At 38.3% G+C, this 14775-nt stretch overlaps 1 pseudogene across 1 annotated transcript in view; it reads left to right on the top strand.

The window, feature by feature from the left end:
• Positions 1 to 6028: 6028 nt before the first annotated feature.
• The window catches only part of LOC144373519 (transport and Golgi organization protein 1 homolog), a 51306-nt pseudogene continuing 42559 nt past the window's right edge, over positions 6029 to 14775 (top strand). Inside the window, exons 1-2 of the transcript XR_013433172.1 lie at positions 6029 to 6197; positions 8944 to 9077. The product of XR_013433172.1 is annotated as a transport and Golgi organization protein 1 homolog (transcript). The remainder of the gene's footprint in view (positions 6198 to 8943; positions 9078 to 14775) is intronic.

Genomic DNA, 14775 nt, shown 5'->3' with positions numbered 1-14775 from the left:
TATTCTAGGTAGTTATATATATTCTAACTATATGAATTGTAAATGTTTACTTCTATGATTGTATTTTCACTTTCTTCGATGGTAGCCTTTAAAAGTTTTAAATTTGATGAAGTTCATTACTTTATTATTTTTTCTTTTGGTACTTGGGCCTTTGGTGTCTTAAATACAAAGTCATTGTCTACCCCAAGATTTACCTATGCTTTCTTACATTTAGTTTTGGTTCTTACATATATATGTGTTGTCCATTTTGAATTCTTACATTTATGTCTGTGGTCCATTTTGAGGTAATTTTTATGTGGGGTAGGGCTTAACTTAATTCTTTTGCATTAAAGACTATATCATTTTGAAATAATATTTTCGTTTGGAATGCAATTCTAGGATATCAGTTTTTTTTTCTTTCAGAACTTGAAAATGTTGATGTACTGTTTTCTGGTTTGCATGGTTCTTGAATGAATTTTGACATTTTACTTTCACTCCTTTGTACATAATGGTATCTGTTTTCTGTAGATGTTTTTCAATTTTTTTCTTAGCACTGGTTTTAAGCATTTAGTGTAAATTTGTGTCATCTTTATCATTTTTCTTATTCATTGAGCTTTTTGAATCTGAGTGTTCATCAGATATAGAACATTTTTATTTATTATTTTTTCAAATGTGTTTTTCCCACCTTTTTAGGAACTACCATAACATATATATTGGACTGGTTGAAGCTGTGCATACTGATGCTTTGTTCAGTTCAGTCTCTTTCTCCGTGTTTGATTTTGGAGTCTTTATCACTGCATATTCAGTTTGCTGATATTGACTTCTTCAATGTTAAATCTGCTGTTAATCTCATTCAGTGTAATTTTCACCTTAGCCATTGTTTTATCTGATTTTATCTAATTTTATCTGCTTTATCTAATTCAGACATTTTTATATCTTCTTTTTCTCCTTTACATGCTTATGCTTTTCCATAGCATCTTGAACATATGGTATACAACTGTATTAATGTCCTTGTATAATAACTCTATCACAGTGTAATTAATGATCATTTTTATTAATTTTCTTTTCAACATGGGTTATATTTTCCTCGCTCTTTGCATGCCTCATACATTTTTATTGGATTCCAAACATTGTGAATTTACCTTGTTCTGTACTGGATATTTTGTATTCTTTTAAATATTCTTGAGCTGTGTACAGCTTTTTTTCTGAACTATCTTGGAAACATTTTTATCTTTTTAAGATTCTTCTAGACAGGAGTTACCTTCAATCTTGGGCTATTTTGTCCCTTTTACTGACTATGTTACTTGATGCCCTTTTATTATAGATTTTCCATTCTAGCTGGTGATTACAAAAATTGATCTGCATGCCAACAATCACCACCACCTTCCATTCTGTTCCTTTCTGAAGGTTCTTTCTCTGGCCTTACATGTGAGCCCATTGTTACATAGCCGCAGACTTCAGGGGAACCCTCCATAGATGTCTAGAGAGCTAGTGCATGTACACACTCTCCCTCCATCTGCAGTTCTCTACTCTCTCCTTTATTCTGCTCTGGGACTTCTAGCTGCGTCAGTCTCTTCAGACTTTAAAATCCATCTCTTCAACTCAGGAGATTTTCTATTTGAGTTTTCCTTCTCTGGATGTGGCCTGAAAAATTCTTTCCAGGGAGTAAATTGGGATAATCCTAGCACTCATCTCTCATGCCTAACTTTATCTTAGAGGTCACTCTTATGCTGCTTATTATCTAATATCTGAGAACTGTTGTTTGTATTTTGTCCACTTTTTTTCCAATGTTTCATATGCGAGGGTAAATCTGTTGCCCCTCTTGGAGAGATTTAGTCTTCCATAAATGTTTAACACTATTCTCTGGCACATCATTTACAATAGATGAGGTTCTTCCTGGTAACAGCAGCGGTAGGCCTACTGAATGCTCCTAGGCAAGTGCCTTCACAAATTTCCAATGGTATATGTTATTATGCTGCCAATTATTTGTTTCAGATATGTTTTTGTCTCATTTAGATTGTACTCTGACTTTAGGAACCCTTTATATCTTAGAATTTTATGTCCCCTCCACCCAAACTGGTCACATTTACCTTTAACAATTACTCAACCCTTACCCCGTAAGAATTCCCTTTGAGGTATTAAAGAATAATTCACTTGAGATTATTTATCTCCATGCCAACAATCACCACCACATTCTATCCTGTTCCTTTTCTGAAGGTTTTTAATATAACCTTATATTAAACATGTTAAACATCAATGCCACATATTTAAATGCTATGAGTAAAAGTGAATGCTGATTCATCCACTAATTGTATGTATCCTGGTAGAAAGAACCACCACTACTTTATTGTGGCCAGTTGAGAAATTTTCTTCTCATTATCCACCAGACTAGTTAATATGTCTTTAAGGCAATAAGTTTAAAAAATAATACTGATAAATCAAAATATTGAAAACTCTACAAACTAAGCAGCTAGTTCTTCAGTAACTGGAAGCACTGACTATGCATATAAAAGTATATCTGATTATGAGTCAAAGTAAATATCAAGAAGGTAATATGCAATTAGATCATTTTGCTCTTCTGATTTTTCCACCAATGAATTATCATTAATTTCTATTCTACAATAAGAAAAAATCTACAACATACCATATTCTATAATAAGAAAAATAAGAAAAAATTAAAACTAGTTTTAAAAGATCTACTTAAATATTCCAGTATCATGTAACCAAACAACTACTCTCCACACAAGTATGTTTTTATTCAACAAACACATTCAGGGGTACATTCCTGGAGTTGAGGATGCATGCTGCTGAGAGGTGGACCTTAAATGCCTTGTTCTCATAGCTTATTTCCTCTCAGTACTATTTATATATGGGGGCTTAATAGTTAATATATGTGTTTAGGTTAATAGTGTAGTATATTTATAATATTATTGGAACCATGAGTTTATCCATCAAATCATTTGTTAACTCTCTCATACATTCTAGGCATTTCCCTAGTCACTGATGTAACAGTAGTGAACAAAATAACTAATTTCCTGCTCCTGTTGGAAATTGTGTTTGAGGTTAGGTCAGAGCAGTCAAGTAGATAAACAAATGTAAGGCAAGTGGTAAGAGAAGTCTAAAGTGGTAAGGCAAGTCTGAAGAGAAAGAAAGGCAGGGTAATGGGCTTGATAGTCATGACAAGAGGCTATATTTTGTGTAGGATGGCCAGGAAAAGTCTTTATCACATGAAATGCCACTGTTACAGAGACATGATAAAGTGAGGGGGTAGTTAGCTAGTTAGATGATTTGGGCAGTTAAGGTTGAGGCAAAGTTGCAAGTGTAAATGCTCTGAAGCAGGGGTGGGATTGGTGTATTTAAATGGAACTAACAGACAAGAGAAGAATGTTAGTAAATGGGGAGAAGAGGATGAGGGGAGTCACATTGAATAAGAACAGTCCATAATAAGGCAGGGCAATCCATAATAAAATCATGGCTTTTTTTTTCCTGATACCAGAGATTGAACCCCCAGGGGCACTTAAACACTGAGCAACACCCACAGTCCTTTTTAAAATATTTTATTTAGAGATAGGGTCTCACTGAGTTTCTTAGGGACTCACTACATTTCTGAGGCTGGCTTTGATCTCAGGATCCTCCTGACAGCCTCCTGAGCTGCTGGGATTACAGATGAGTACGACCAGGCCTGGCTAAAGTCATTGTCTTTTATTTGGAAATGGGAAGCTATAGGAAGATTTTGAGCAGAGAGACACAATCAAATTTATATTTAAGAATATCACTCTAGTTGCCATCAGGACAATAGATATTGGGGAAAATGAGGGCAGAAGCAAGGACAGAAGAAGGCTATGGGAATCATTCAGTTGACTTATGATGTGGGTTTGGCCTGTATATTGGCTTAGCAGATGCAGAGGAGTGGTCAGATTCTGGGCATGTTTCAAATGCTTATTTGGAAAGAAGGAAGTCAGAAAAATAAATAAATAAAATGCTTTATAATTTATATCAAATTCTAGAAAATGCAAAACAATCTATGATGACAGGAGATGTTTGGAGACAGCCCAGAAAAGGAGAGGGGAGGGATTACAAAGAAGGATGAAATACTTTTTTGATTTTGGTGATAGTCTCATGGGTATATTCATGTCAAAACTTATCAAATCCTAAACCTTAAATGTGCAATTTATTGTAGGTCAACTATATCTCAATAAAATTATAAAAATAAAGACATAATATTGTCTAATGGACTGGAGTTGGAATGTGAGAGAAAAGAGATCAAAGGTGGTTTGTAAGTTTTGGGCTTTGAGCACCTGGATAATGGGAATTAAATTGTCATTCTTATTTCTGAGATAGGGAAGACTGAAAGCAGATTTTGAGAGAAAAATGAGTTCAGTTTTCAACATGTTGTTAGAGATGCCTACTAGATACATTTTATAACATAATAAATACATGGTAGAAAAGAAATGAAGAATGACTCAGATAGACAGTTTCTCTGTATGATCCACTGGTTCTCCAGAAAGCGCAGAAGTACACTGGACCAACGGGGACCTCTCATGGCCCCTGTAGACAAATGTTTGTGCACACCTTTTTTTCCCATCGTTTTCTTTATTTAACATTGTGAACATGGTGGACTACATTCTTTTTTCTAAGTTTTAAAGATTCAGTTAATTTGGAGAAACAACTGATGGGTTCATTGTTGGAGGTTGATGAATAACCTTAGCAGAGACTATAGTAACAAGCCCTTGGTCACAGACAAACGAGAATGGCTCCACCCAGGATGGGAGCATTGCAGACACTCTTCCTTGGGCTGGCTAGCTTGTGCCTTTCCCCCCTTAACTGTACATATCAGTAATTCAGCTATATTATGATTTAAATCAGATTTTGCTCCTCTTGTCAGAAAGTACAATTGCTTGTTAGTTGATAGGTTGTGATGAAAAGGAGTCTACTCCTTGGGCTTGATACTTAGCTCCATTGCTCACTGGATGTGTGACTGCCTCAATTTACTCTAAAATAAGGATTGGAATAGGACCTACTACTACTGTAAGGTACTATTGTTATGAAGATTAAATGAATTGATATGTATAAAACCTTCAGAATAACAACTGGACATAAAGAAAGCATTCAAGAAATGTTAGCTACTAGCTTTCTTCTCTGACAATCGGTTTTGTCAGTTGGTTCCCACTAAGTTGTGGACTTTTTTGGACCAGGACCAGATATCTTGTCTTTTGATTTTCATTCACTCCCACACCATGCTAGGGCTTTGTCCAGCGTCTGGCATGAATGGTAGCACAAAATGAGAGTTAAAAATATGCTTTTGAATTAAATAATTTCTTCCCTTACGGATAAAGATAAGAATCTCAAGATCTTAGCCTGAAGATTAATGTCCATCTCTCTGCCCCCACCTGTCCCCTCCTTAAGAAAAAGCAGGCCACTGTCTCCAGTTTACACCCTCACTCACAGTTCCATTCACCTTCCCCTTTCCTAATCAGAGGGATCTTGGGGTGGGGCTTCAAGGAACCTCTAGGAGTTTGAAGGGGAGGGAGCCTGGAACCATAGACTAGCTGTGACAAGTCAGGGGTGGGATTTGGTAGTTCAGAAAAGGAGGTACCAGACCAGGAATGGGGGATGGGAGTGATGGTGGAGTGGGCTAGTTCAGGATGAACCAGAAATGAGATGTTGAGGAAAGCCAGAAAGGACCAGTTGGCAGGGGGGGGATGGGTGGGTGACTACTAGAATCATGTGGAGGGTCGCTTGTGAGGGCACAGAAGCAAAGGCAGGTGATTGGACGAGAAGGAGAGTCCTAGTTACCAAGGCAGCGACTAGAGGAGAAGGTCTTCAGTTGAGGAGAAGGTCTGGACTAGAGAAGGACGGAGCTCCAGCTCCGTGTGTTCTCCAGTAGAGTCTGTGGACTGACCCCCAGATATCCCTGCTGAAGTGTCACCCGGGAAAGGCGTAAGCCTTTCCTGGCGCCACCCCTCTGCGCTTGGCTACCCACACGCCCCCTGAGCCCCACCTCCTACGCGCCCACAGACACCCGCCGCAGCCTACTTCACCGGCTCACCCAGGTGACCACAACATGGCTGTGGCGCAGGTGCTGGTCTTCTGGCTGTTCATGGTGCTCTTCTGGCTGTTCGTGCTGTGGCCGAACTGGCGAGTGCCGGGCCAACCGGACCCGAGCACCGGCCAGCGCTGGTCGAAACACAAACTCTGTGCAGACGACAAATGCAGCAGTGAGTGCACAGGCGGGTGGGCAGCCCAGGGTCTCCACTGTGGCTCTTTGGGGCCGCATGGGGCTCCGATCTCCCTCGTCCCCAGCCCCAAGGGCTGGGTGAGGGGGGTCGCAGGATGACGGGTGGGGAGAAGGAGTGACAGAGCCTCGGGACCCTGCGTGTGTCCCCTCTGGCTCTGCTGGCGCCCCAGCCAGCCCGCTCGGGTTGTGGGGGGCTTCGACTCCCACTTGTTGCCAGCGTTTTATTTTTCTCTACTGACTGAGGCGGGGGTTGGGAAACAAGATTCCCCAAGGACAGCTCTCAGTTTATTCCCTTCCAGGATTCGCCTAGGATCTCAGTGGGTGATGGGGTTGTGCCCACGCTGTAGCAGAGCGCTTTTCTGCCCCCTCTACAGGGACCTGGGCCGGTGCAGTATCAGGGCAGATGCTCTCCAGGGCTCGGTGGCCCTAATTCCCGCGGCAGGTTGATGGTGGGGCTCCTTGGGAAAGGCTCACTGGCCCCTTTGTCCTTTTGCTGCACTGGGGATTGGGCTGGTTTTGCCTTTTAACAGGGACTAGAGTTTAGGCTTGGGAAGAGCACCGAGTCCAGGCACGCAATGTGTTCCGAGGTCTCGGCCCCGACTCTGCTTCAATCCTGTCATTTCTGTGCATAGAAGCCTCCCTTCATATTTGAGGTAGGGTAGCAGGTGGGCCAATAATCTTTTGCTTTTGAAAGAGGCCAAGGATCTGCACCAGCCACCTGGGAACTGCAGCCTCTTCTGTGCGCAGGAAGCGGACAGAATTCCTGGATTGGAGGTGGGCAGTGGGGAGGATGTAGCCATTCAGATTCAGATGAAGAGGTTTGTTGCAATAACAATAAAAAATACTCCAAGATTTTTATAAGCCAATTCAGTTTTAGACTCAGTCACTAGTGTTGTTGGAACCTCTTTCCTCTATATATTTACTGGCCCAGAATACTTCTTATGGACTCCCGCTTGGTTTCTAGTAACCTTGCAACTTGATGACTGTGTTGTCCATAAATTGTAAGCAGTACATATTTTAAAATATTCATGCTAAAAAGGCCAAGAAGTTTACCATTGAGCTCTTTATGTCTAAATTGGTGTTACCAAAACCAAATTTTGTAATTTGAATTGTTTGTTCCACTCCAATAAAGAAAAAAGATGTCTCCAATATATGTTAAGAAGTTCCTAGAGGTAACCCTAAGGCTGGAATAAATAAACACTCAGAGAAGCAAAGCAGCTGCCATGATATTTTCTTTCATTTTTGCTATTCTTTGCTATTGAGCGCTATCCTACGTGGGATACCTGGACAATCTCATCACTGATGCTTCGTCAGTACTAAGACATGGTGTTGGTTAGGTTCAGTGGGGTAACATAACTTGAGAAATGGCCTGTGTCCAAACAGATGTGACCAAAAACAACAGGTGGGTCTGTGTTGCGTTGTAGGAAGTAGTGAGGTGTGTATGTAAGGTGTCCTTGTGTGCCTTCCAAATAAGTGCTCCAAAAAAAAAAAAAAGAACTAAATAGGTGCTCCATAGTATGCATTATGTTGTCACCTAATATATTACTGATTTATAAATCCTCTATGACCTAAGGGGGAACAAGAGAAACATTGCCATTTCCACTTGTGATGAGAATTCCCCACCTTAAAGTGTCTCTCACCTTCAACTTGGCCTCTTAATTACATATGAATTAGGATGCTGACAGTTCTGAAAATAGTCCTATTTTAGCTTCAAAAAAACAAGTTACCCTCTCCAAATCTGTGTTTGTTCCTCAGACATATATTTTTATAAAACAAACATTCTCGTGTATTTTACTGCTAATTGGCTTTTAGAAAAAGTGTTATTTCCATTTCTTTGTGCTTTTTACATACATCTATTGTCCATTTCATCTTAAATCAGAAACTGTCTATTTGGTCAACCAAAAGAAAAATGTTGCTTCTACCAGTTTCTAGATCAATTGTGATCCTAGTCCTGCATTTTAAGCATGAAGGTATTGCCTGACCTTTTCTCGTGGTTAAACTTGTTCCTTGTCAGATAGGATACCCACTTTTGATTTTGTTTATTAAAAAAAATACGAATGAGGATGTTTTGAAACAATCTTAATGTTGGATATAGTCAACAATATTTGCTCAGAGAAAATATATTTCCTGGTTATTTACCCAGATCCTGAACCCAGAGACAGCAACTCTGCTGCAAATGAAATTGACAGTGTTTACGGCTGCATGGTAGCACTTGCAGCCACTTAAAGGTAATGTCTTTTAGCAGTTAGTTCAAGTTAATTAACCCCTTGGGGGTTCCTGGATATTCTAACCTCTTCCCTATTACCTCTGCATGAAGCCATACTTAAGCCTGTCCATGTCTACACTTGGATTTACATATTTGCAAAATGAAGCTTTCTATGATTATGAAACAGAAAAAAATTGAGGAGGCCTGCAAGAACCAAGAGTTTCACTGAAACCAGCTATGGTTGGTGGTAGCCACTTTGCTTTTTATTTCTCAGCACAGAGAAAAATAGAGAAGCTTCCTTTTCCCTCGTCTAATTGCAGGGAATATTGTATTTTATAGCAATAAAATCTCTAAGGATTTTAGATACTTTGAGCAGGTGAATTAAAAGTGATTCCAGAGAGTACTGGAAAAACTTGATTTTTGTTCATAGTGGGATTCATATTTCCTGATGAGTCAATATGGACTGTGAAAAATCAAATCCTAATGTTTGTTTTTTTCTTTTTTCAATGTTTATATACAGTGTTAATGTATCGAGGTGAAGCTGTTGAAGATTTCACAGGACCAGATTGTCGTTTTGTAAATTTTAAAAAAGGTGACCCTGTATTTGTCTACTATAAACTTGCAGAGGTATCACCAGAACTTTGGGCCGGAAGTGTAAGTAAAAGTTTGACAGGTGTTATATTCTTAATTTTGATGGGTAGCAGTGTAGATTTAAATGACTGATTTCTTGGGGTCTTTGTAGAGTTAACCTGACCTCTTTGCCAGGCCCTGTGCTCCTAACACACCTAAGGCCTGGCACAGCATAGAAAGTCAGGAGACTTTCTGAAACAGAACTGAACTGGTTGTGGTTGCTACCCCTCACATCAAGTTCCAGAAGGCTCTACACATCATAAAGGTCGTCATGGTGAAAACATGACAATTCTTAGCTTTACTGTTTCAAAAGGGAAGGATTCATGGACATTAGAGTTAATCCTGTAAATTAAGTCAGAGATAGTAACTCAGGCATGCATATTTAAAGTTGATTTTTTGTGTATTTTACCTAATCAATTGTGCTGTTTTTACTCTAAAAAAGCAGAATATTATGTCCATTGTGTGCTTTTCCCCCCCCCTTTTTTACTTTTTTGCAACTTCTGGGTCATCCATTTCCTGCTTTTCCTATATTCTATGCCTGAAGGTTCCCCCAGGGGTTCTACTTCCAGCCAGTTGTATGGATCTTCTGATGAAAGACATGACATTGTTTATATCATGCTTTGGTATTTTAAATGGGGAGATTCACTAGGAGTGTCCTCCTAGTGGCTTATGAGTATTGTCCTTTTCATTTAAAAAAATGTGATATGTGGATTGTTTACGTAAAATAGTAGCAAGGGTCTTTGATGACTGTAGGAATGTTCTAGTTTAGAGACATTCCGGGTTGCATCCTTGAAAGTTCTCACCCTAAATAAAACACCACACAGCAGAAAATAAGACAGAAAATAAGAGTAATCCCTATGGAAAACTAGTTTCATTTTGTTGCCATTTCTGACTCTTAGGGAATGATCTTGAAACATGGTGCCTCTAGGTACAAACTTTATATTTAGACAGAGTCCCAGTTGCAGTACTCCATATAAAGAACCATCTATTGTTTCTTTCAAGTATACCAAATAGGATTGGTAACCTTTAAACTTGGAACTGTTTTTCCATGTACCTAAGTGGCATTTTTCATGTAGTAGTCGTCTTTCTTTCCTTCTTTGAGCTTTTGGATAAATGGGCTTGATTTGCATTTTCTCCTCTCACATTGTAGCCTGTTAACTCTGTTCATCCCTAGGACTCTTGCCATTCTGGGTGGCAGCACTCATCCTGTCTTCCTGAGGAGCCCTGCTTTCAGCACCTGACCAGAAAGGATCTTTGCCGACTGATGAGTGTTTGGGTGGCACCTTGTTTGCATTGGTCCTCTGGCATTCATTTGTCCTCTTTGCCTTCAGTCAGGTTGTGTTTTATCTTAGCTCCCTATAAAATGAAAAACTCAGTTAGGAAAGGACCCCTGTCTAATCCATCTTCCTTTTGAATATTTCCTTTCAGGGAAGTGGCACTTAAGTACATTTGTTCTGATAGTAGCTTATGCAGAATTTGTTCTCTTGTGGCAGTTCTTGGCTCCCCACCCACAAATCAAATCAGCAGCACCTTAGCAGGGATGATGTATGGAAGCAAAATTAGATATAAAAATTATTTCCAGTAATGAGCCTCCATGATTCTGCATCATTTTTTTCATATCACAAGAAATGGGATACCACCAAGTGTGTAATTATGGAGCTTTATATAATCTATGGTCTCATTTGACACAGATTAAGAAGAGATAAATGTGTTCCCTTTCTCCATACATCTCTGGTTTCTTTCCCTTTTCCAAATTTAACCTTAATAGAATTTTCATCAGAAGGGAAAAGTATATTTCCCCTCAGACTCGCCTCTCATGTCATAAGTGTTATACTTAAGAAATTAAAAACTCTTTAGTTTTCAAAATGATTCTCCTTTTGAGTTTTCAGTTTTCATTCTGCAATGTTGTTGGTTTTCTAGAGTCTCAGACTTTATCTGCAGTGATGAAACTTTTAATTGCTCCGTCTTATCTAATCTTCATGGCAGTATTCTACCACTAATACTGGCTCTCAGATGGTTTCTAGATATAACAAGAACATTCATGAATGGGGATATTTTAGAGGTAGTGATAAGATGCCTTTTTTAATTTTCTTTGTTGTGCATTTGATTTGCCTATCAGTTTCCTTTAATTATTGGCAAGAATCTTCTGTTCCTTTTAGTCAGTAGTTAGTAATAGGAGTGTCTTTCTCAAGGGGAACTTTATATATAACCTTTTGTACACTTTATGTAACTTCATATAATTTAACTGTTGGTGCTGAAAATAAATGGGGTTCTTTTCTGCAGAGGATTTATTTTGGGTGAAACTGAAGCTTGATATGTGGTTTCATATGCATTATATTGTAATTTTATTTTCTCCCCTGCTGAGGGCCATTAGGAATGAAGCTTCAAAATTTCCTTGCCAGCTACCCCATGTTAAATGGATTTCACTGTTGACATTGCATGTAAGGTGACCTTGCTCAAGGACCAAGGCGGATCCGGGTTTAGAGCTGATCAGGTTTGAGGAAGTATCCCACTCCTTAGGGTGTTCCCGGTTTAAGACAAAAGGAGTTTTAGGGAAGTTGGAGGTTGAAGATTATTGCTGCTGGGAGTAGGGCGTGCCTGCAGCCTGAGTTCCCGCTGAGTTCTCCTGGAGAAAAAGTTTTTAGGAGGTGAATTGTTTGGGAGATTGGATTGCCCCCGAACCCGTGTGGAGGCGGTGTGAGTCGGGAATAAAGAATTTCTGTTTGAATCTACAAGGCTGTGAGTGCCTCCTGATTCTGTGCCCAGCCAAGACTGCAGCATTAATTTTTTCCCCCCTTCTGATTAATTAAACAACAAGCAATGTGGCTAAAGGACCGTGCCTGGTAGGTTGTCCAATTCAACATATGGTTCTTACCCGTCATGGGAGAACTGACCTTTAGACGTCAGTTTCCTGTCTTGGGTTGAATCCACTGCAACCAGATCAACCCGTCACTGACTACCGGTCCAGCATTCAGCCATGCTTGTGGATAGGCCTAAGCACCATTGTGGGTGGGTGAGGTTCTTGCCTCACCTCTGTTGGCCCCCAAATTTAACCTTGGTGCCAGTGGGGAGGTGAGGTTCTTGCCTCACCTCTGTTGGCCCCCAAATTTTAGACCATCACTAGTAGAAGGGAGGAGGATACAGAAATGCCACGACACCAAGCCAATTGACGGCTCCTTTGGAAAAATTGTGTCACTGGTGACACCATCAGCAAAGATGCCAGCATTACCACAATTAACATGGGGTGCGCTGGCAAGGAAATTGCATCACTAGTGACACCATCAGCAAGGATATGCCAGCAGTACCACAATTCGCTGCACCAGACGATAGTTCACAATGCATGCAACTCATATATAGTCCAAGCAAGTTCTGCAAGCAGTTCAAATCGGAGGAGTCTATCAATATGTTCATTTCCTCCCAAAGTAAATCAAGTCCTTGATTGAGCATTACTTGTTGAGTTATATTCATTGATGCATCAGTTTATACAGTTTACTGTGATAGCTATCATAGAAGCTGTAGTTTGGTTTTCTTAGTCTTCACTGGCACTGGGATGGAGATGGGAATTCTGGCAATGATGTTAAAGAGACATTATCCTGAAGAGAATTATTAAATATAATGAAAAGGAAAAGTGAAAGTAAACAAACAGATCTGTTAATCACCTTTAAAAACAATAGTAAGCAAACAGATCTGTTAACCACCTTTGAAAACAATCATTAACAGCTGTTTACCTAATTTAGATTAAACCACTTAAATCACGTGAATAAAAAAAAAAGAAAATTCGGATCCATTTTTTCATGAGTGCTCCTCATATAAAAATATGGACATACACACATACTGACATGCAACACAAAACAGTGCACTCATAACATACAACACGTAAGACAATAATAACAGCCTTGTAGCTTTACCTAGGTAAAATCTCCATTGCAATTTTTAGAAACTCCACAGTCAAAAAATAAAACACAGTCAAAAAACAAAGCTGATCAGAAAAACATTAACCTAGGTTTGTATGAGCTCAAAAAATAAAATAGAACTTTATGATGTGGGAAAAATGCAATAATAAAATAGATATTGAAAAAAGGCACCGTGGTTAATCACTGTTGCAGATGTAAGAATAGCCAAGCTGGAGCTCTGGATATCAGCTGTTATGGATTTGAGTCAAATTATCTTCTTTTTGGTCTGTAGAAATTGTTTTAGTTAGTGTCTCTCGAATCTAAATCGGCTGCTGTTCTCCCTGTGGAAACACAAAAACAGAACCCCGACTCCAGACAAACACTGGGTCAGGAGCTTTCCAATGTCCTGTTAGAATATCTTTCCAAAGTACCTTAGGCTTATGTACATTTTTTGGATACATATGTCTTTCTGCAGCATTAAGTCCTGATGAATCCAAATTTAAAAAGTTTAGAGTAAAAAAAGGGTTATTTTAAGTTTATCTTTGGGGGATATATACCCCTTTAAGATCCTTTTAAATTTAAGTCTTTCAAAAGCATTTTGCCTTAGTTTTTAGAATTACTTTAGTCCTTTTAATTTTTAGATGTGGTTTGAAACCATAGTTGTCTTAGCCCTTTGTATTTTCTATCTGAAATACCTTTACTTGACATTTTTAACCATTTTCCATCTTATTTCTATCTTCTAGTTTTCTTCTAAGGTTTTTATATTTACCCTTAGTTGCTTTCTTCTCTCCTAGTTTTCTTTCATTTCCTATATTGTGGGTATAAAATTCTTGTCTTTCTACATCTTTTTATCTTCCTATATCTTTATCTTTCTACATCTTCTCCCTTTTTTTTACCTTTTTGTACTTCTGTTTTTGAAGTTTTCCACTTCAAATTTTTAATCTTCTTTATCTAAATCTTTTATCTTATTATCTTCCCATTTTCATGGGTTATATTTTTTTTCCTCCATCGTGAAGGCATCTTAACCACCTTCAATTTAACCTTTTAAAGCTTTTTGCAATGTACTTAGACATTTTACAACTTTTTACTTTACCAAACAAAGATTATCTCATCTCCTTCTTTTTAGTTTAATAAGTACATTTTAATAGTTTGATGAGTAAAGCAATCTTCCTTCAATTTAACCATTTAAAGCATTTCATTTATCATCTATACTGTACTATTAAATGTACTTTTTCACCACCTACAGCTTCACTCTTTTAAACGAGGCTTAGATTTTGTTTAAATCGCTTAATATTAGTTTACATGGCTGCCCTTCAACCAAAGGCTCTTTTTTACTCCATTAAGAAGCTTTGTCTCAATCTGCCATGTACAAATACCTTTTTTTCTTTCTACCTTTCTCAAGCTTTTAAATTAAATCTAGTTTCCTCAAAATCTTTTTAAATGGCATTTTACAAATTTTCACTTTACCACACAGAGATTATCTCAACTAGAAACATTTCTTTTTCCTTTAACCTTTTATATTAAAATATATTTCCACATCTTGAATCTTTTTATACCTCTTTTTTAACCATTAACCCTTTTTATAAATTCACATTCTAAAACAACCCTTATAAAATTACTCCATTTTAATAAGATGAAATACTTTCATGTTTTTTAAGGTACTGTTATACTGTAATTGAAACCCAGCTGAAACTTCTTATACTCTCTGTATATAAATTACACATGATAGAATCTTAACACTTAGTAACCTTGTTTCAGCAAAGACACAGACCAAAGCAATATTAAACATTTTTCCATTTGCCAATTTATGAAAACACACATAATGTTTA

This window comes from Ictidomys tridecemlineatus, unplaced genomic scaffold, assembly GCF_052094955.1.
Source record: "Ictidomys tridecemlineatus isolate mIctTri1 unplaced genomic scaffold, mIctTri1.hap1 Scaffold_42, whole genome shotgun sequence".
Taxonomy (NCBI): Eukaryota; Metazoa; Chordata; class Mammalia; order Rodentia; family Sciuridae; genus Ictidomys; species Ictidomys tridecemlineatus.
Note: the sequence above shows the minus strand (reverse complement) of the source record. Positions and strands in the feature narration are given on the sequence as shown.